This window comes from Saccopteryx bilineata, chromosome 2 (genome assembly GCF_036850765.1).
Source record: "Saccopteryx bilineata isolate mSacBil1 chromosome 2, mSacBil1_pri_phased_curated, whole genome shotgun sequence".
Taxonomy (NCBI): Eukaryota; Metazoa; Chordata; class Mammalia; order Chiroptera; family Emballonuridae; genus Saccopteryx; species Saccopteryx bilineata.
In genome coordinates this window covers 292,796,632-292,819,310 of record NC_089491.1, presented here as the reverse complement: position 1 = coordinate 292,819,310, position 22,679 = coordinate 292,796,632, and the positions used below count along the sequence as shown (strand labels likewise).

The 22,679-nt window shown below is 40.7% G+C and overlaps 2 long non-coding RNA genes across 3 annotated transcripts in view; one reads left to right on the top strand and one right to left on the bottom strand.

Moving 5' to 3' along the window:
- The window catches only part of LOC136326032 (uncharacterized), a 146,202-nt gene that overhangs the window by 109,744 nt on the left and 13,779 nt on the right, over positions 1-22,679 (bottom strand). The window lies entirely within an intron of this gene.
- On the top strand, positions 1,923-18,233 carry LOC136326031 (uncharacterized). Its single transcript, XR_010729373.1, has 3 exons — positions 1,923-2,362; positions 15,354-15,674; positions 16,428-18,233. It is a non-coding gene; the product is annotated as an uncharacterized lncRNA (long non-coding RNA).

Here is a 22,679-nt window from a genome sequence, read left to right as displayed (position 1 = left end):
GGAAGATTCAGACAGTTGACTAGATGGAGCTTCACCCCTACTGAGAGTCTATTGCCAGTGGGAAAAAACTCAGATCCTCTTTTTCATAAAATTGGCATGTTTTGCTTAGAAGCCCCATAGGTGGTCACTTGGCTATTTTCTCTAAGCCAGAGATACTCCAGTGAAAAAGGGCTTCACTGATTTCATTTTTCAGGATTCTGGAGTCACAGAGGCTAAGTATTGGTCTTTAATGTTCAAATGGAAGGCAGACAAATACAAGATTACATAATGGGCAGGACTGCCTGACTTTCAATGATCCTTCTTGGTGGCTAATTGTGAGGTCCTTCATTAAAACAGGGGCTAGCCCACTAAGGTGATACTGTATTTATATAACTAAAAAGGTCTAGGTCTGGCAAACAAAGGGCAGATATGAGCCACTATGACAGGAAGCTGCTCTCCTCATTCATTCCTCTGATCTGAAGAACTTCATAGAACTGGAAAAGCACCTATGAGGAAGCAATCTCATGAAACCAGATACTCTACATCCTCCTTCCGGTTTTCCTACTGTGGAAACTATGGAAAGTAGGGCCATCTGACAAGGTAATGATGCACTGGAGAAAGGGAAAGATCCAATCCTTTGAATCTTTCCTGACATTGGTATTAAAAACATGCAAATTCCTGGAGATCTACCCTGTGGTTCACCATTTATAGTTAGTGATTATAATAGCAGATAAGACTACCTAGTCATAGGCCCAGGGACCTCAGACCCATCATGTGATTACATCCCCAGTTCTGAGTATATAATCGGAATAGGTATACCCAGAATTGGGCAGAATCTGCATATTAGTTCCCTAACTGTGCAGTATTATTATAGAACCAGACAAGTAAAAACTCTGAACTCCCAAATTGCTAATACAAAGGCTAGTTCCACCAACAAAGAGGTGAAATATACAAGGGTAGTGATTCTTATCACATCTCCATTGACCTTACTTTTGATAAGCGTAGCAGGAAGATGGGTCCCTCAGAGTTACAGTGGATTAGCATAAGCTTGATCAAGTAGCATCTCTAACTGGATCTGCTCCCCCCCCCCAGGTAGTCTCGATGCTTAAGTAAACCAACCTGGCCCTAGTACTTAATATACTGCTCACAAAAATTAGAGGATATCTCAAAATAAATATGAAGCGATAAAATATCCCCTAATTTTTGTGAGCAGTGTATATAGCTATTAATCGGGAAGGTGCTCCTTTTCCCTTTTCTTCAGTATGCAGATGCCTTAACCCCTTTCTTCATGTTCTCTCAATTATGTCAACTTCTTGGATCTGTGTTAAAATCTGGTCAATGGACCTTCTAATAACTACATCTCCTATAGCACTAATCCTCTACACACAACAAAAAAAGTACGTTATACTCGATCCTTTGGTAAGACAATGCATATTAGAAGGAGGAAAGAATTCAAAGATAATATCAGAACCTGCAACTTCGGAGACATTTCTGGGGGCCCACTGATTTGGGGCAAGTTGAGATAGCATCCCCAAAGTACAGGTGAAGTTGCTCAGTTCGCACACGTGCACTCATGCGCACGCGCACACACCCACTTAATGAGAAAGAAGCCAAAGATTTCAGGCCCCTCTTTTGGATCTGGGAGGTCACATTCTCCTAGGTGTGCTTCTGTGACCCATTTACTGGATGACCTAAAAAGCTGCTCTCTTTGATCCGGGCACAAAAGCTCAAGCAGTTCTGCTACCTGGCCTTTGTGACCCATCAGATCCCATGGTGCTTAAAATACCCAATGCAGCAAATAAGGATGCTGAACAGAGCCAACAGCAAATCCGAATGCCAAGAGTCATGTGGCGGCCCCTCGTGTTCTGGAGAAAGGCCATGTCCTTCTCAGCAAGTCATTATTCCCCTTGTGAGAAGCACCTCGCTGCTGAGCTCTGCCGGAGACTAAGTCAGATCATGGGACACCAGCTGGCCATCTTGCGTGCGTCACCTCCCCTGCCTCACCATGAAGCGAGTACACTGTGGAGCGTATCATTACGAAGCAGAAGCTTTTCCACAGGCTCTGAAGCACGAACGCACTCTGAAAGTGTAAGTTGCATGAACAAGGGGTTCATACTTCAGCGTGTTGACTTCTGATCTCTTCAGCCCACACTGGAGGACCTCAGGAGAGTGGCCCGTGAATAACTGACCCCAGAGGAATATTCCTGACCTGCTTTAGAGAGGGCTCTGCATGCCATGATGGCATCAGTTAAAAGCTGGCAGAAATGTTTCACACCCACAAGGGGTGCCCTTGAGAGCCAATGAAGAAGGGAAGTAAGTCTCCCAGCAGGTAGAAACTTGAGATCTCTTTGTCCAGACTGCCTGTCAATAACCAGGCCTTGAGGTAAGACCTGTACAGAATCATTGGAATGTGCTCATGGCTTGGTCAGATGTTCAGATATTTGGAAGGAATGAGATTGAAGAATGGCGTGGATGTACCATCCGGACTGCAGGTATTTGAACGTGCCTTGCTCACCGCTATGAGATAAGATTCTGAGGAATGATGAAGTTTGCATGTAGCAGCACTCAGGACATCTATATGAACTGAATCTTTATTATATGTGGCTCAAGTGTCTGTTTGTCGCCGATAGCTTATTGGTTGCTTGCGTAACTGTACTAGCCAATGGGGTGAAGTTGCCACGGCATTCAAATAGTCCCCCCTTCTGGCATGCCACCTCACAAATTGAGGTTAAAGATTGGAGCAATTATTATGCTGTTAAGAAATCTTAACACCAGAAGGGGTCTTTGCAATGGTACAAGACTAGAGGTTCTCCAATTGAAAAATAATGTCATAATAGCTAAGTCTTTGACTGGCTCCTCTAAAGGTGAAATACATGTCATTCCAAGAATTGATTTGGCTCCATCTCAAACAGGATCGCTGTTTCAATTGAGGCATAGACAATTTCCTGTAAAACTTGCCTTTGCTATGACCATCAATAAGTCTCAGGGCCAAATGCTTAAGCGTGTTGGCATTTTTTTACCTGAGCCTGCATTTGGACACGGTCAACTTTATGTTGCCTGTTCAAGAGTTCGTGAAAGAACAGACGTAAAATTAAAAATAATTGATGGTCCTCTGCAAGGCGAGCTTAAAAATGATGGAAAGATCTACACAAGAAATGTTGTATACAAAGAGATCTTTGACATGTGAATTAACATTTTATTATTTAAATCACCTTTATTTATTGAGCTAGTGGTGGCTCTTAAGAAATGTACCGCCAGTGGTTTCCTTCATTGCACTCTACTTTAAGCAATTAAGCAAGTAGAAGGGGGAAACCCCGTGGGGCAGTAAGCAAAGGGGCGTCCTCACAGCCTGCCCTGGGTAATTCAGTTTGAATTAGCAGACACCTTTGCACAAATCATTTTAATTACAATTTATAATATCTAGAACAGCGGTCATTTCGTATGACCGCTGGACTTTCTAGTAAATTCATATTGAGACTGTTGCCTTTTATTTTCTAGTATAAAAAAATGCTGAATGAACTTTATTTGTCGCTAATCTTTACCAAAATCCTACAGTAGAAAATATTTCTTTAGGACACATGTCTCTAAGTATAAATACTGAAGGCCGATTTTAAGGCATTAATATTTATTTTCAAATTGACCAAATGGAATCAATTTACGCCATCACTGGCCAGTAGGCTTTTCACGAGTGCTTATTTCTCGAAACTCCTGATAAAACTGGATATTTTATTTTAAAAAAGTATTTGCATTAGCATAGGTTTAAAAGGTCCTCTAATTTTTGTGGTTATTTTAATTTATTTGATTGCTATTTAGGTTGCTCATTTCATGTTCTTGTTTTCATTTGTAATCCTTGAGCAATTGCCTTTTACTCAAAAATGTTGTGATTTCTTTATTGATCAAATAGATGGTGGGAACTTTGAATCCCTATAACAGTCATTCTCTATGTAGTTCAACATCCAAAGTGTAGAGGAATATTTGTTTCCAAACAGTATTTTTCTACCGTCATGTTGAAGTCAGCTGAAAGCCAGAGAGCTCATTTGCTACTCCAGACAATGAACAATATACTCAAAACCTCCAGTGGTCTGGTAGAATCAAACAGAAAAAAAAAAGAGAGAGAGAGAAAAGAACTGGAATTAAAAAGCACTTTTCACAGGTCAAAAATGTAAGCTCATTAATGTTTTACCGAGCAGATGACATTAATGAGCAACCAAAGATGCGTATTCATTACTGCTGGGGTCTTGGTTATTCCTCTGACAGAAACGGTTCAGGAGATGGCAGGCACTCACCCAGACAGTGGGATTCGAATGACACCTAGCCTCCCTTCCTACAGAAACACTCAGTGAGGTCAATAAAGGAAGATGCACACTGTTAAAGAGAAAAAGAAACATTCTTACCTTATAAAAAAAATAATTTATCTCAGCATTATTTATACTTGTAAAAACACTGGCAATTTCCATATAGTATAGTATATGGTGAACTAAATTATGGGACCACATATAAATAAAGAAATATGCTGCCATTAAAGAGAAAAACGTTTCCCAAAAAGTTTTGATACATGAAAAAATATCCATGATATAATGTTAAAAAATTTAAAAACAGGCAACTGACCATGCACTAAAATGACAACTATGTAAAATACATATGATTATAAATGTATGCTTGGATAAAGGACTAGCAGGAAATACACTAAGATATCTCTGTGTAGTGAGATAATGAATGATTGATTTCTTTTCTTCTTTTTTCTCTTATAATGACAAAGTATTACTTTTCTAACCAGATAAAAACAACACCAAAAGCCATTTTTTAAAACAGAGAGATAGGTACTAAACCAGGGGTCCCCAAACTTTTTACACAGGGGGCCAGTTCACTGTCCCTCAGACCATTGGAGGGCCAGACTATAAAAAAAAACTATGAACAAACCCCTATGCACACTGCACAGATCTTATTTTAAAGTAAAAAAACAAAACGGGAATAAATACAATATTTAAAATAAAGAACAAGTAAATTTAAATCAACCAACTGACCAGTATTTCAATGGGAACTATGCTCCTCTCACTGACCACCAATGAAAGAGGTGCCCCCTCCGGAAGTGTGGCGGGGGCCGGATAAATGGCCTCAGGGGGCCGCATGTGGCCCGAGGGTCGTAGTTTGGGGACCCCTGTACTAAACTAACAAGAGCAGTCACCTCTGTGAAGGCCAATGAGACTGGGTAACTGAGGACTGGCTTTGTCTATACTTCCAGAAGTTTTTAGAACAAGAATATACTCTCCTATTACTTGTATATAATAAAAATAATTTTAACAAGAGAAAAACATTGTGGAATATATTTCGGATATTTTCTTTATTTACTTTGTTTGCATTTTATATTCAAGTATAAGCCTCTGTTCCAACAGTATAATTTAATATTGTGAAAGGCAGTCACTTTACTGTGAGAAAGATCTTTATTTCTGGCCCACGTCTACCATTTATTAGCTGTGTGACGTTGGGCTACTCACTTAACCTCTCTGTGTCCCAAATCATCATACTTAAAACATTGAATCAATACTTTCTTGACCAGCAACGTGATATAATTTATAAGAAAGTACTTGTGAGCCATAAAATGCTCCTCCAATGCAAAATAACAAAATAAATTGCCACAGAACACGAAGTTTTTCAAGAGTTGTTTAACTTTGTCTTCTTGAACAAAAAGTGGAATTTAAAGAGTGAGAGGATGGGAGAAATTAATGGAAGCATAGAATTGGGAAGGAATAAACTCACTCACCAAAAAAAAGAGAGAGAGAAATCTAAGCTAATATTTCTCTCTTTCTCTCAAAAGATAAAAAACTGAAATTCAGAGAAATAATTTGTTTTAGGGAAATTCACATGGAACGAAAATAAATCCTCAGACTTCCAATGTTTCATACACTCGAAGAACCAAACTGACATTAACATACTAGACTTGAGCAAGCCTCATTCAAAGGTCCACAGTGGACATGTAGCTCTCTACCCCAACAACTCTGAGCAGTGACCAGGCTCACACTCAGAACAACTGATGGACTCAGACCACTCTTTGCACAACCTTCACATTTACATACCAACATGTGCTCTTGGTATTGTGAGCCACAAGCAAAGAACATCCCTGAAATGTATGTAGTACTAACTCTGTTCCTTCTTGACATTACTCCACAAATCTCATTTCTCAAAGCCATGTTTTCCATTTTTTCTTTTCTACTTAATCATTGCCCATCTTGGGGGAAAAGGAATGCTCTCAACTTCACTTTCCCTCCCAGCTATCACTTCATTCTTCTTCTTCTTCTGTTAGAGACAATCTTCTGAAAGGAGTTATTGAGGTTTGCTGTCTCCATTTTCTCTCCTCCCATCCTCTTATAAACCCTCCCACTTCAGGCTTTTGCCCCCACCATTCCCAAGTGACCTCCCTATTGTGAAATCCAATGATGTCTAGGTCCTCATCTGACTTAATCTAGCAGCAGAATATGATATAATTGATCATTCCCTTCCCATTAATAAATATCCCTTCGTTTTCTTCCTGGACACACGTTTGGTTTTCCTCCTACCACTCTGACTGCCCCTCCTTAATGTCTTCTTCCTTTTCTTTTACCTTCTCTTTTAGCCAGCATACACAGGGCTCAGTCCTGGGTCCTCTCTTCTTCTCTATCTACCATCACTCTCTGGTGATATGGTTTGGTCTCATGTCTCCCATCTGATGGCTTCCAGATGTGTATCTACAGCTCAGACTGTCTCCTAAACTATTACCCCATCACCTCATCCAGCCACTGAGCTCTGTTGGCCATCAGTGGACTTTAGAACTCTGTCACTGGGGAACTGTAATATCCTCTGCCCCTGGTCCCTGAAGAAGCTTTATCTGAAAAATCTTCCACAGGTACTGCTATAATTGCAGAGCTCTCTTTTTCAAAGAATCCAGCCCAACTCATAGCTCCTTCAACGTAAGCTTCCTCTTACAGAAAAGCGTTTGCCCCTCCTTTGGATATCCACCACACCTCTTATCTATACCACTTGCTCAACACTGTTAGCAATATTGTGGTTCTTGGGTCCCTCAAGACATCAAGAAGAAAGTCCAGAGACATGTCCAGACAGATTGTATTGAGCTTATTATGCTCGAGCACGAGGGAGGCAGCACAGAGGAAAGGAAGGCCCTTGGAACTGGTGCTGCTTGGCTCCTTTTTATCAGCTGGGGACAAAGTGGGCTTCCCTGAAAGGTATACTTTTTGAAGGCGGGCTTGTGGGATTTTCCATTATGGGGTCAGGTGACTTTCTTTTCCAGCTGTGTTGCTGGATAACTATGTTCCGCCTGCGCTGTGGGGGCGGGATGGCAACTGCTTATTACTACCTCCCCAGAAAAGTCCTATAACAGTGAAGCCTTGAGTAACTGTGCCTGCAACTCAGTAGTTTCAACATCGGCAGTTAGAAGGGAGATAAAATCAGCGACCTCTACCTTTTTTGAGTAGGGAGTGGAGAGGTGGTGACATTCTTGAGGTCAGTCTGTCCAGCATTCTTTCTGGTGCCTGCTCTCTTAAGTTGAACTTTGGGTCACCCTGTATTTTCTATTCCTAGTCTAAGTCCCTATGCTGTCTCAACCTGGTCCTATCTTTTTTCTTTAGTTAGAGGATGGCATCCCTGGGGGCCAGGTTTCTAGATCAGAAATTTTAAAACCTTCCTCAAGTCCAGCACAGTGCTTGATGCTAAATGTTTTCCCTGTTTAGTGGCAGGAAACTGAAGGACAGAAAGCGAAGCTAAAAGACAGCCAAGTTAGATAAAGCATACACTAGGAGAGCTTCAATGGCAGAACTAGGATTGGGGGAGACTAGTATTTATTATATAATTAAAACTTTTAAGGAAATATTTAATTTATTAAAAATATATATCAATTTAAACACAGCAATTGAATGATACAGTAGACCATTGTAAACTCTAGTTTTGTTTCAAGTTAAGAAGTTGCAAATTCTGTTCTACATTTATAAAGTGAAAGATATATCATTAGGAAACCAAAAAGATGATTTGTGAGAGGAATAAATGATTAATGGGGGCCATTCTGGATTCACAAAAATACCAACTTAAACTTCCTTAATTTTTTGATAGACTACCAACTACACTAATAGATCAAAAGAATACTACAGGCATGAGAGGATCTGAATATCAATATTTCTAACATAACTTTATGACAGGATGGTGAAATGTGGGATGATACATACAGGTAGGCTAATTTCATAATTGGTTGAATGGCCTACCCAAGGATGTCAATCAAAATGTTAATATCAATGTAAAGGGGCTTGATACCATAGTCTGTTCACATCTCTCTATTATGGGGTGTTGGAGGATAAATGACAAAAAAAGTGAGTGGGTAGCAAAAAGCTAGTAAGAAGAGCAAATTCATGGGACAACAAAGCAGCAATCCAAAATGAATTCAGTATAGCTAAATCATGCAATTAATTTTATAGGAAAATTTTGTGCATAAATCAGTCAGGAAATGCAAATTAAAGTGAGATAAAACAATAAGCCTCATTAAAAAGCTAAAAGTAAAGGGAATTACAATAACAGATGCTTGGGAAGATATAAAAAGTTGGAGCTCTACATATTACTAGTGATGATATATATTGGTACCACCATTTTGGAAAACTGTTTGGCAGTATGTACTAAGCAAAACATTCGTATACATCATAACCCAACAATTCTACAACCAACAGATATGAGTACTTGTATCTTCCAAAAGGCATGCATTAGAATTGTCATGGTAGCTTTATTCAGAAAAGCATAGCAGTTGAATAGATAAACTGTGGTATAATTCATAATGTGAAATGCTACAGAGCAATAGAAAAAGAGAAAACTTCTGCCTCATTCAACAATATGAAGAAATCTCGCAGACAGCAATGTGAGAACTAGAATTGCACAGTTCCATTTATATTAAGTTCAAATAGGCAAAATTAATCTATGGTCATAGAGGTCAGAAAAATTGTTACATTTGGAAGCTGTTGACTGTGACGGGGCAAAAACAAACCTTCCGGGTGCTGAAAAATTTCTATATGTTGATCTGGGTGGTAGCTATATATGGGCATTTATATATGTCAAAATTCAGAGGAGTGCTTTTACTGTATCTTAATTATTTCTCTCTCTCTCTCTCTCTCTCTCTCTCTATATATATATATATATATATATATATATATATATATATATATCAAGAACTGCACTTAGATTCCAATAAGCAATTTTCTACAATAGAGCAGAAGAACCCAAACAGACACACAAATGAAAATACTAATGAGTTTTAGTGTTGTGTACACACAATGTGGGCAAATGGCATGGATAAAAACTAATAAGGTCTTATCAGAAAATGTGGTGTCAAAAATGATCAAGCTCCTAGGCCTTCTCTGCAATGTTTAGACTACACAAGGTATTGGGATCCTTTCCCTCTGCAAAGCTTACAGGAGAACATCAACCAATTCATATGCTTCCAGAGAAAAAGAACCATATGTTGAACATCTGAGGAAAATTTGAAAGAGCTAAGGCTTTTTTTGGTATGGAAAGAGGGAAAACACACACACACACACACACACACACACCCAGGACTTAAAGGGAAACCATATTTACTCTACATGTCCTCAGAAGGCTGAAATGAAATTAATAGAGGGAAGTTGCAAGTAGGTTGATCTTGTTTTAAACATAAGGAAAAATTTGCTAAATAATGGAGCTCCAACAAATTGCCCCAAGAGGTAATGGGTTGATCAAGCAATGAGCAGACAGTATGTGAGTATATGAGTATATACAGTATATGAGTATATCTGCTCATATACTTACAGAAGATCCTGTCTCAGCTAGTGATCAAATGAAGTGTCTTTCAAGATCCCTATTAATTCTGTACTCCATTATCATTCAAATCAATTAGTGTATAAACTGGGAAAATCTGGCAGGAATAAAGGAAACCCACAAGCAGCTTATTCTGTGCAGAGAGTCACTGACTACATGCTTCCACTTACACAAGAGGCTTTCTCCTACAGGCTCAGCCACCATTCAAGGAACTCATTATTCAGAAGAGCTCTCCTAAGTGGATAAAACTCATTTCTGAGATTGAAGGAACTAAAGAGGAGTCACTTGACAATGGTTTTCCTGATTACCCGTAATTTAAACTAAATCTTTATATATAAATTGCTTTCTTTTTTTAAATTTTCTTGAGCAATTGCCTGTAATATAGGTGGTAAGTGAGTAAAAGGCACAAAGTCAGTTTTATTGCTCTTATAATTGGACAAAATGCACTACAGAATTATTGGAGCAATTTAAATGTCACTAGCCACATATGAGTGTATCTGTTCTCCCACATCACCATTAGCATTAGATTTTGACATTGAAATTATTATTTTTTTGTTAATTTAATAAATAATAGTAGAGCTCAGACTTGTTTCAATGAACATTTCTTTAATTATAAATGAGGCCAGACAGTGTAAAGAATTCAAAGATTTTGAAAGGAAAAAGAAGCGCTAAGCAATCACATAGCAATGTCATGCTGTAATCAGTCTCTCATGCTGCAGATCCGTTTGAGCCAAACTGTTCACTGCCCTGACAGGGGCCTCCTCCGTTCTCACAAAGCCAAGTGGTTCCACAGGGTGGCAGACACCCTCTGGTGCCATCTTTCCTTGGCACTAAATGCACATTATATTGTGGTGTTACTGCTTCTCATTATCCTGCTATCCTTAGTCTCAGGAACAGTTTGTCTCTCCATGGTTCTAGTAACAGTGAATTTTATACACCCGTCCAGGGTAGACTGCACCTCCAGGAAGAGATCATAGAAACTGGTGCGTCGGTGCCTCCCAATGAGGGCACTGCTATAAACCAAACGGGTCGCCTCCACATGGTGGAATTTGGAGCAACCCTTTCTTTTGCTAGTCTGTATTTTCTAATTTTTCAACAGTAAACATGGAGTGCTTCTATAATTAAAGAAAATAATCTTGTTGGAAACAGTGACAAGTGGGAGGAATATGAATAGAGAGAAGGAGAAAAGATTATCTCTCTAAACTGTATTCCTTTTGTTCCTAATTTTTTGCAAAGAAAAGACAAGAATTTCATAATAAACTTCATCGATGCATAAATTGTTAAAAGTCACAGATCAAAGTGAAGCACTGAGGGCAAACATGGAATTCCACAAAGACTCAAAGACCACAGTAAAGGGCCTGTTTCTCTAGGGAAGAGAAGGAGGGGGGTATCCATATGAACCCACTTCAAAGCCAGTGAGTACTAGATTTTATGCAAACACTCTCCGTTGGAGTCCTAAAAGGTTGGAACACCCAGTTCACTGTCTATTACCTGGAAATACTAATATGTAATCCAGCAGGCACTTTGACCTCTGTATAGGCTGCTTTTAACAACCTCTCTATGTCTACATTATCGTATGTAATTAAGCCTTCAGGGAATTTATAACTAGGGGAATAAAATACAAGAATGGTCAGTGAGTTGCTCTCCCTAACTTATGAGAGGTGATTGTAGCTCCCAAAGACTGACCCAAGTAAAATTCAAGGCAAAGGTTGTTTCTTTCCCTCCCCAACCCATTGAGCGTGCCTTTGTGAAACACAGGGGGACAGACTCTTCTGCTACCTTGACCTCTCCCTGCACTTACAACCAAGCCAGAATGCTGGACAAAGGGGCAATTTCCATGAGCCTCTGTTCTATAATAATAGAAATATCTATTTTTACTAATGTGTACTAGGACATAATTATTAGGGCTCACCTCTTTTAAAAATTACAGCTAAAATTACTTTGAACTGTAATTACTGGAGTAAAAAGATCTGACACATCTCAATTTAGAGTTCAAAACGTACATTTAAAAATATTCTGAGTGCTCTGTATAAAAACCATTTAATCAGATATATGGAGAGCACAATATTCTTCAAGAAAAAAAACAGTAGATATTTAGAGATACATAGTAACAAATTCAGGGGCTCCAGATACTTAGAAAATTGTATGTAGAAGGCAAAAAATTTTAAATAAAAGAATAACTTTTAGAAAAACTTGAAAGGAAATCTAATTAATAAAACTCCAAAGATGACCTTTAAAATAACTGAGTTGAATGTTCACAATCTATCAAAGTTGTAAAATGTATTGCAAAGAGGCCCCAAAGATACGACGTGAGCACAGATTTGTTTCACATTTATGAGGTCCCAGTGGCCAAGATGTAAAAGATGGTGGGAGGAGACATGCTAACCTGTGTCTGGAAGGTTAAATGGTAAAGTCTTATTAAATACAGATGGGGTTCAACAGAGAAAGGTAGACCAGAAAGCCGCTGATTTGCTGGAGATGAGATTGTGCAGATAGAGACAGGAGTCTTCACTGAGTGGAGCAGGGCAGGGAGCCCAGTCCCTGCAGCCAAGAGAAAGTCATCCTGGCAAGGTCCAAGGGCAAAATCCAGAGATGCTAGCTGCTTGGGGGTTCATGTGGCTTCAAGGAACACCACCCCAGCCTGCAGTTAAAGAGATAAGTCTGTGGCCACACCTGCACGGACTTTGCTTCCCCAGAGACCTCAGAAGCAGAGAACCAGTCAGTCCGGTCCAGCTCCAGAGAGCAGAGTCGGGGTGAATGAGGAAGAATTCAGCACTGCAGACTTCTGCAGAGGGGTTAGCAGACTGGCTTCCTTCAGCTAAGGTGCAGGGGCAAAATGAGGACCTTCTTCTTCCTTAACTGACCCCAAAGCAAGGACGATAAAACGGATTGCATGCAATCTGTACCCTGAAGTTTCCTCTTGGTAATAAAAGAACTTTTGCCCTGAAATCAGCAGACAGAGATGAGCAGTCTGTCCCCTCTGCACACACACACTGCAGGAGGGCAGGGTGCCCGCCTGGCAGAGGGAGAGCCATGCTGATGTGCTGGGCGCAGGGACAGTGGCCCGGAGGTGGAGGAAGTCTGTCTCAATAGGGAGTGGAAGTGGGGGGGACTTCAAACCCAGATGGTCTTTTTGGAGACAAATCCCCTCCTCAGCGTGGGAGAAACAGAATTGGGAAACTTGCAAGGGAACCATGTGTCTGGGGCCTGCTTTGGGGAGTCTGTTCAACACACCTGATGGGTGCCAGCCACCTGCGCAGGACGAGCCCAACATGTATTATCACATCTTCAAGTTTTTCAAACCTGTTCCACGCATGGCGGCTCTTGAAACAAAACTTCAAAGAAGTCTTTGATATGCTGTATTTCCTTTGATTCTGGCTGGATGAGAAGCCAGGGAGAAGCACGGGCTGTGGCACCTCTCATGCAAGTACTATCCTACTCCTTGCGTGCCTCTGAGTTGCTTCCATGTGTTGCCACGTGGGAATCAGGCCTGTCACCAGCCTGTCATCAGAATTAGAATGGGAACTTCAGTCTCTCTCTAGATCAAATATGGCTGTACCCCAAGGCAGCCAGGGTAAGCTTCTAAAAATGCAAATCTGTTTTTGTGAACACTCAGCTAGCTTCTTATTACGCTTAGAATAAAACCCAAACTCCTTGTTATGACCTCCAAGCCCTGAATGATCGGGTCCTATGTAGCTTCCAACCGTCTAACCAGAGCTGCTTACCAGATTACAAGAACATGGGAGATCACAGTGCAAGCAGGCTGTATGCTACTGTAACACAACCTTTTTTCCGGCTAACAGACATTTGGTCATTGGATGATTTTATTTTGGTTTGGTTTGGTCCACATCTTAAAATTTGCATTAGGGGCCCATTTGCAAACAGGTTCATGGCCCTTCTTAGCAGCTGCTACCCACCAAGAAAACTCTTCATTGTCTCAGCATTCCAGGTAAGAGAACGGAAACAACCAACTCTGGGAGCTTATGAATCAGAATTCTTTGTGTGACCTCAGCTAGGACACAGCGAACTTTAAGTGACTCATGATGGAATCCAAGTATTAAAAGTAATGGTTGTTGACCAAGAACCTAGTGATCTAGGAATGCTCACCTTCTCCTGGTGATAAGTAGAGGAGAGACTTCACCTTCTGAAAGATAAATACCAGTTTCCATCACCACCATCTCTCTAAGATCTGCTGAGAGCAGCAGACACCTTGCTTACCAGATTATAAGAACACGGGAAGTTACAGTGGGGGCGGGCTTCCCATAGTGCTCAGTAAGCTTTCTATCCAGGCTTAGAAGTGTTCTGTGGCCATAAGAAGAATCAGCCCATTTCCCAGGTCTCTCTTCCAGTCTCTGAAACTATCAGTGTGTAGGAGCATCAATAACATGACTGCTGTTAGAAGTGTCTATCAGACCCCACCTTTTAAATTTGGACTACCCACCATCCACCAGGCTGACGGCAGGCAAATGAAGAAAGCTACTGTTCACCAACCACTTTTGACCTGCTAACTTTGATCCCCTTCTTATTTCTGATCACCCACTTCATTCGACCTTTGCTAGGCTTCCACCCCTTTGCATCCTCCATTCCTTTATCTGCTGGCCCCAACACACATCACTGAGTTTAATTTCCCCTTCGTGACCTTGGGTTCTCTCTAGTACACAGTTTATGCTTATTCTCTCTCTTCCCATTCCTGATCCATTTAACCAACTTACTCCCCGTGGTGGTCTCCAGCCACCTAACAAGTGGCCCCAGAAAAGAAGTTCAGACACTAGGAGTTCAACAAAATGTAGAACGTGCCAGCTTCGTCAACTCTGAAGGCTGAATCCCCAGCCCCTCCTCTCTCCCATTGTCCTGTTCCAATGCTCTGTGTTCTGCACCTGAAAGTCCACATCTTAAAATCAAATGTATCTTTTCCCTAAAACTAGGTTTCTTCTGGTCTGGATTTCCAAAATTAAGAGTTCTCTCCTTCTGTTCCTGGTACCATCATTCTTCCCCCTCACTCACAAACTTCAGAATGCTGGCCTCCTTTTTCAACTCAGAGTGGTCACAGAGACTTTTCCCTATGCCTGGAGTACAACTACCCTCCTTCATAGCTGGCTAACTCCAACACAGCCCCCCAGTCTCACCAGTAGCATCCCCCTAACTCTTCCCAAGTGCTGACTAGGCAGTTTCCTCTCTTACTATGGTTCTTCTGACCATTATGATATAAAAATATACTTGTGTGATTACAGACAGGGTGTTAGTAAACCCGCACTGCCCCAGTCCAGAAGCCGTAGGAGTCTACTGAGCATCTAACATGTGGCTAGTGAAACTGAGACGGACTGCACTTGTAAAATATATAGCAAATTTGAAGACTTAGTACAAAAAGAAAAAAAAGAATGTAGAATATCTCATGAATAATTTTTGTGTTGGTTTTAATGTTGACATAATACTTTAGACATATTGAGTTAAATAAAATATGCTATTAAAATTATTTTTACCTGCTGTTTCCTTTTCCAATGTGGCTATTAGAAAATTAGATGTTACAATATGTGTAAATATTTTATTTCTACCAGGCGGCACTGCTGCAGACCTTAGGCTCCAAAGTGTCAAGACCATCCTGTTCAGGCACTGGCCAATTGGCTCAGCAGTAGACCATCAGCACAGTGTGTGGAAGTCCTGGGTTTGATTCCCAGTCCAGGGCACACAGAAGAATCGACTGTCTGTTTCTCTACCCCTCCCCTTCTCCCCTTTTCTCTTCCTCTCTTCTTCTCCTCCTCCCACAACCATGGCTCAAATGGTTCAAGCAAGTTGGCCCTGAGTGCTAAGGATGGCTATATGGCTTCTCCTCAGGTGCTAAATAGCTCAGTTGCTGAGGAACAGAGCAGCGGTCCCAGGTGAGCAGACCTGGTAGATCCCGGTTGGGGAGCATGTGGGAGCCTGTCTCTCTGCCTCCCCACTTCTCACTTAATAAAAATTAATTAATTAATTATTTTTAAAAAGACCATCTTGTTCATGAGTGTATATTAGCTGCATTAGCACAGTGCTGGGCACATAGTAACTACCTCGGTAAATATATTGAGAAAGAATGGGTTTTTCTGGACAATAGGAATTTAAGTCTGGGATTCCTTTTAGGAAAAGAGTAACCAGAGCTGAACAACTAGAGATAAGGGAGTGTAGCACTCACCCCCCCCCCCCCAGACCGCCATGCTCTCTGCCTATCTCGGCCATCAGAGCATCTCTCAACCTTATATATTTAGTGCTGAAATCGGTCTAAACTGTCAGATTGGGATTGTCTATCACTGGCTCAAACTGACAGCATTTCCACTTAAACCACTGAACAATTAGATTTATCTTTCAGATTAGAGATCGACCACCAAAGCAGAAAATAATAAAACAATCTACACAGTGAGAAAGGAATAAAGGGCTATTCATTTTATCTAAGCCATTTTCACAAATGTGATCTCCATAGGTAATATGTCATTTACTTCTTGTATCAACCCCTCGTATCAGAAAATTCTTGACTTAACCTGAATTCATTATATGTGAAAACATTTAACACAAATGCAGGAAAGACTAGAGTGTCTAAAACGTCAAGTAATGTCCTTAATTAAGAGGTTTTACTCCACACTGCTCGCTCACATTCACAGGCATGGCCATCAAAGTGACTCAGCGATTCCAAGTGTCTGCACAAGTTCCCCGTGGTTGGCATTAACAGTACACTGCTTGAGGAAGGACGACGCCAAGCTGTCCTGTGATCCGTGAAGTCTAATCCAGCCAGAGTGGTGTTGGTCAGTCACGGGCAGGAGCACAGGGATTAGAAGCTGCTCAGCAGACCGATCAGGTGACAACTGGAAGGAAGCATGTGAGAGCTGGGAGGCTGGGAAAGCGATCCGACACTGAGTCTTAACACAAACACCCGTTTTATCTGAGGCATTGAGTACTCATTACTTGGCTGTATCGCTGTCCCCAGTAAAAACAGGAATGTTAATTATCACTGTTAAAGGCTTATGCATGCCCAGGAAGCTACCACTCTCGCTATCCGTTCCTCATGTTTCAAAATGCGCAGAGCTTGGAGACAACCAGAGGATACACGCTCACAGGAGACACAGTCAGCCGTAAGCTATCGCGAGAACACAAAAACAGCCCTGGACTGGAAATGAGGAGTGGGGATTCCTATCTTTTCTATCAGGTATTAATTTTAGAATCACTGAGATGACATGTGTTAGGCCTGTGGTTATGCATCACTGTTATCAGCAAATGACTTGAACAGCAGCAACTATACGACTCAGGGCATTCCACTTCCTTGTGTCCGAGGCTCCGTCCACCCCAAAGACGTCGTGGAAGGCCACAAGGCCCAACAGGACAAGTTAGCCTCCACGAGACCTGACCAACCCTACATCCATCTCTCCCCACCTCCCCAATAGAAACATGCACATTTTTTGAGTAAAACTGAGGAAGGAAAAAAGCTCAAATTAAAAAAAAAATTTTTTTTTAAGAGTAGAGGCATGTAGGAATGAGCCAATGGTACTGAGCTAGAGCAGCTTGAACTCTAATACAATATAATAGCATCGGATTATAATCCATACAATAAAATAAATATCTATAAATCCACGCTGAAATGAATAAATAAATACATTGAGGAGACTAGAAAGCTCTTCCTTACAGAAGAATCCCCTTTAATTAAAGCAGAGGAAACAAGGGAAACAGAAAATCACCATTAGAACATCACAGCAATAATCATTGCAGGCAAGAGCCACATGGATGCTACAATTGTGGGCAGAAGTTTGAAGAGAAACCGAACATTTACAAGGCCTCAAAATATCTTCCCCAAGGTAGATTTTTAAAGATATTTATTAATTACGAAGAGAAAAATAATAACTTTGCAGAAGAGAAACCGAGCAGATGCCACTTTAACCAAGTGATTACAGTGAACATGACCTATAAGAAGACATACTGATCCCACCATGAATCTCATGTTATGATGCCCAGAGAAGGGCACGGGCATTTGTCTTCTTGCTAGAAATGTATACTCTCAATCTCTGCTCATGAGAAAACAGACAAACAAATAGAGGGAGTGTCTACCAAACAACCTCAGTTCTCGCTAAGTGTCCAAGTCATGCGAGACCTTGGAACCTTACAGATCAGAGAGGACTAAGCAGGTGTGACAGCTGAGATGTGAGATCCCAAAACAGAAACAGAACACAAGTGGAAAACTGGTGTACTACAAATAGAATCAATACTTCAGTTAATAGTATATCACCAACGCATTTTGTTGTTGTTATTGTTGTTGTTGTTTTGACAATTGCATTATCGCTGGGCAAGATAACATTTGGAGAAGCTGAGTGAAGAGTGTACGAGTAAAACTGAGGAAGGAAAAAAACTCAAATAAAATAGCACAGAGTTCTCTGTACTGTATTTGCAACACTTACTTCAATCCAAAATCATTTCAAAATAAAAATGAATAAATAAAAATAGAGAAAGTTTAAAGAAGGGTTTCATTCTAAACCCCAAATGACAGAAGATATTAAAAAATGTAAAAGTCCAACATAGTTAACTAAATAAAATTTCAAAACTTTTAATATGTAAACATTAAGTATAAAAAACAAGTGTCTAGTAGAAAAATGTCTGCAGCAATACAAAAGCCTATGCCTATTTAGTATCTTTATATAGAGGGAGAAATTTTTATAAATTAATAGAAATTGTTAAAATACCAATCATTAAATTTAAAAATGAATTCCGACACTCCACAGAACAAAATAAATCAATAAAAGCAATATGAAGCTAATACTCATCCCTATTGATGATTAAAGACAAGAATAATGAAACAATAAAATAGTGCTATTTTACCTAACAATTAGCAAAAATGGCAGTAATAATAACACCAAATAATGATGAGCAACCCCAGAAAAAGTAGCACTCCTGAATTTTAGTGCCAACCCTGCTGCCTGTCTGACCACACCTTTGTTTTGCATAAGTCTTTTAAGCGCCTTCCTGGAGGTCCCTAGTCCCATCCTAGCCTGAGTTAGGCCATACTTATGGTTCGAACTCTATCACTTCTGGACAATTTTTTATTAAGCTTCAAAAATCTGGTCCCGTAAAATAAAAATGTAGCTTCTATCAAACTATATAATTATTTAATTTCAAATGCATGCATTCATTCTTAAACATTTTCTAAGTGCTGACTATTTACCAACATTTTTCTAGATGTCAGGAATAAAACAGAAAATGAAATAAATTTAACTCCCACTCCTATTTCATGAAGTGATCATGTAAGAGTGAATAACTAAATTATATTAGCATTGTGAAAGGGCAAAGGGCTACAGAGAACAGTAAAGCACAAAGGCAGGAGAAGGAACGGCAGGGTAATTAGGGAGGACTTCACTGAAGAAGTGGTAGTTGAGTGAAGACCTGAAGGCAGAGAGAGAATAGGCCTCGGACATCTGGGAGAAAAGCCTTCTGGGCAGAGAGAGCAGCCAGCACAGAGGCAGGAGCACCCGGTGTGTCTGAAGGACAATAAGTAGGACAGCATGACTGAAACAGACAGGAGGACTCAGGTAATGAGAGATGAGACCGGAGAAAGAACAGGATGTGCAGACGAGGACTTAGCACCAGAATGTAAATCAATGCCCTACCTCCTTTACTGAAAATCTTCTACGAACATGTCAGCCAAATTAAACAGTGGCTGTAGTGACATAACTGATTTACATTCTGGGACAAGCTCCTGATCTTCTCATGTGCAAACCAGTGGCGGTTTGCAGACAGACACAAGTCTGTGTAGCATACGAAGTAACACTGCTCTAGGCCGTTATAAGGCTTTTGGCCTTTAGTTAGTGACACAGGGAGCCCATTGGAGAATTTTGAGCCAAACATTGATCTCGTCTGATATATTTCTGCAGAATCACTCTGACTCTTGCATTGAAAAATGCTGATGACTTGGACCAAAATCAGAAACAGTGGAGATGTCGTGAAGTGATTGACTTCTAGACTCAGTCTGCCCTGCTGTGCAAATGCTGAATGATGTTGCTGGGAATGTGGTCACAGAGACTGCTACCCACACAGGCAGTTTCCCCTGGGTGAGACCAAAGGACTGTGAGATGCCTCTCAGCATTACAACCCTAGGTTTCTGTATGACCAGCAGTCGCTGCCATCGTGGCCAGGCACATGCAGGTTCCCACTGAATTTGGGCAGACAGTAAAGAAACAGTGAAGCCAAAAAATGGCAGGCCATTCCTTTATTAAAGTCTCGCGCCAGCCGACGAGCAAACACACAGCGCTCCCAAAGCCACTGGCACATTCTCCGGTTCCACAACCAGGAGAATCTTCTCCAGTTTCTCCTGGAATCAAAGGCCTCACCAGTCTCAGCGGAGCTCACAAAAGCCCCATACCCCTGGTCCCCATCTGCACACCTTCATTCTCTTTGTTCTCATTCTGCAAACATGGCTTCTTTTTTTTTTTCCTCCTCCTTCTTCTCTTTCTTTTCAAAACTTTCTGGCACAAAAACCTCTCCTCCAACAAACATTAGCAAAACAGTGGCCCTTCTCAAGCAGGAAGGTAATTTGTGATTTCATAGACCCACATATACCTAGCGCTGCCCAGCCCCCAATGCAAACTGTAAGCAAGCAAACATAAAAGTAATATTTTACAAACTTATTTGACTAACAGTTTTTATGATATTAATTTTGATATTGGAATGGCTTTGAGAATTTGTCATGTCTTTCCTCTGAAAAACCTTGTAAGAGGAACAAGCTTCCAGTTCAGGAAGGGATTGGGTGCTTCAAAATTATTATGGGCAATGAATAGGTTTTCCCCCCTTCCAACCCCAGCTTCTGTCCCAGGGCCTTTAAAATGGATGTTTAAAAAATCCAATGATATCATCACCACTACCTATATAGTAAACATACACACACCCCTTACTGATCTGATAAAGCAAAGCCTTAGAAAATGAAGACAGCTCATATTTGAACAAGTTATAAAATCACTGCAGGCACAGTCACTAATACCATTGTTCCCTATTGTTCTCCATCTCGCCGCCCCACCCCCGACTCCCCCACCAAGTAGCCCTTAATGACAGTTCTCCTGTTCTGCCCACCAAAATGGCTTTTGAGTATAGGAAGAATCAGAAAGTCCCCGCTGAGCTGCCAGCTGGGGAAGTGTCACAGGCCACTGAACTCTAAAATGAGCTATCTCTGTAACAAAAGGTCCCTCTCCCCAGAGCGAAGTCAGGGGGATTGCACACTGCGGCCCCCATCCCTCCTTTTGTGTGCCACTCTGATTAAACTGGGAATTGTTCTTGCTCAGGGCTGTTGGGAACACCAGGTGGTGGATCCTAGAGATAACAGATTATATAGATCATCCGTTGGAAACAGACGTCCCCATTGTATGACTCAATATTTAAGCACAAATGCTAGGAGCTTCCCAGACATCCTAACGGTGGTGCATGGGAGAAAACCAATTAGTACTAGTCCCAACTGTCTCGTGGCAAACAGCTGCTGCTGGGGACTGACTAAACATGGTCTAGCCACTGGCTGAAAATGAAAGAAATGAAAAATAAATATTTAGGATAAAAAAAACGTGAATTGAAGCAAGAAAGAAAAAAAGAAGTGTGTACAAGATACAACAAAGGTTGATCTTCATAGATCCTGGATGTCAGAAAACCTGAAATGGTTTATCCTCTTGACTATAAAGTCCTTGAAGATCAGCACCATATCACGTTCAACTGAGTTTCCTCAGTGCCCCATGCAGTACATCATCCACTGATGGTGTTTAATAATAAACGTAATAATGATTCATCACTTCTGCGTAACTATATTAGTTTTCTATTGCTGTGTATTTTATATACATTAATCTACTCTATTTTCCTAATACTCCTTTAAGTTATTGATTCATTTAATCCTTCAAACAAGCCTACAAGACGGATACAATAATTATTTTTAAGATAAGGAAATGAGGAACAGAGAAGTTAAGTAATTTGCCCAACATCACACAAGAAGTGGCAGAATCAGAAGACTCACTATCTGAGACTCACCCTCAGAGCTATGAAATGTATGAAATGAGATCTCAGCCATTTTTTTAAAGAGAGCCAGTAAAGAAAGTTTGAGGACAACTGAGCTGGAGACATTGTGGGGAGAGAAAAATCGGTGGCTAGGGCTATATTGATAGGAAGATTTTCAGAGAGATGTCTCTGTATTAAAATCAAACAAAGAATATCAGCTGCAAAAATAAGTATAAAAATTATGCACTATAAAATTTTATTTAGTTTGTATCAAAATTAGTCATGGAGTACATTTCAGGCTTAGCTTTCTAGACTCCCAGCCCAATTATCTTCTTATGAAGCCTCAATTGGGGAGAAACTCTGGTTTGAAATATCTCCCCTCCCTTCACATTTACACTGAAATCAGACTTGATCCTAACATAGGAGGCAAATCCCCAGCGAGTAGACATGGTTAAGAATTGCACACTCCATGACTTCCATTTCTTTTTTTCTTAATCTTTTGAATGGACTTTAATTGGGGCAACACTGGTTAACATAATTATATAGGTTTCAGGTGCCCAATTCTACAACACATCTTCTGTAGACCCTATGGTATGTTCATCCCCCCAAGTCAAGTCTTTGTCCCTCACCATTTAACCCCCTATGTCCTCCTCTCCCAGCAATCACCACACTGTTGTTTGTGTCCCTGAGTTCTTCTCTTTCTGCCCGTTTTTCTTCTACTGCTCCATCTCTTTCACTAAGGAAAGAGCCAGTTAACCTCCAGGAAGACAACACCCTTGGCATCAGGGCAAGCCGTTCAAGCCCCACCCCAGGGAGCCTGTGACGGCACCAACAGCTGTCGGGGTGCAGGGTACGCCACTGGGGAGCACAGTCCTGTGTCAGAAACACATCATCTTTAGTCCAGTTTA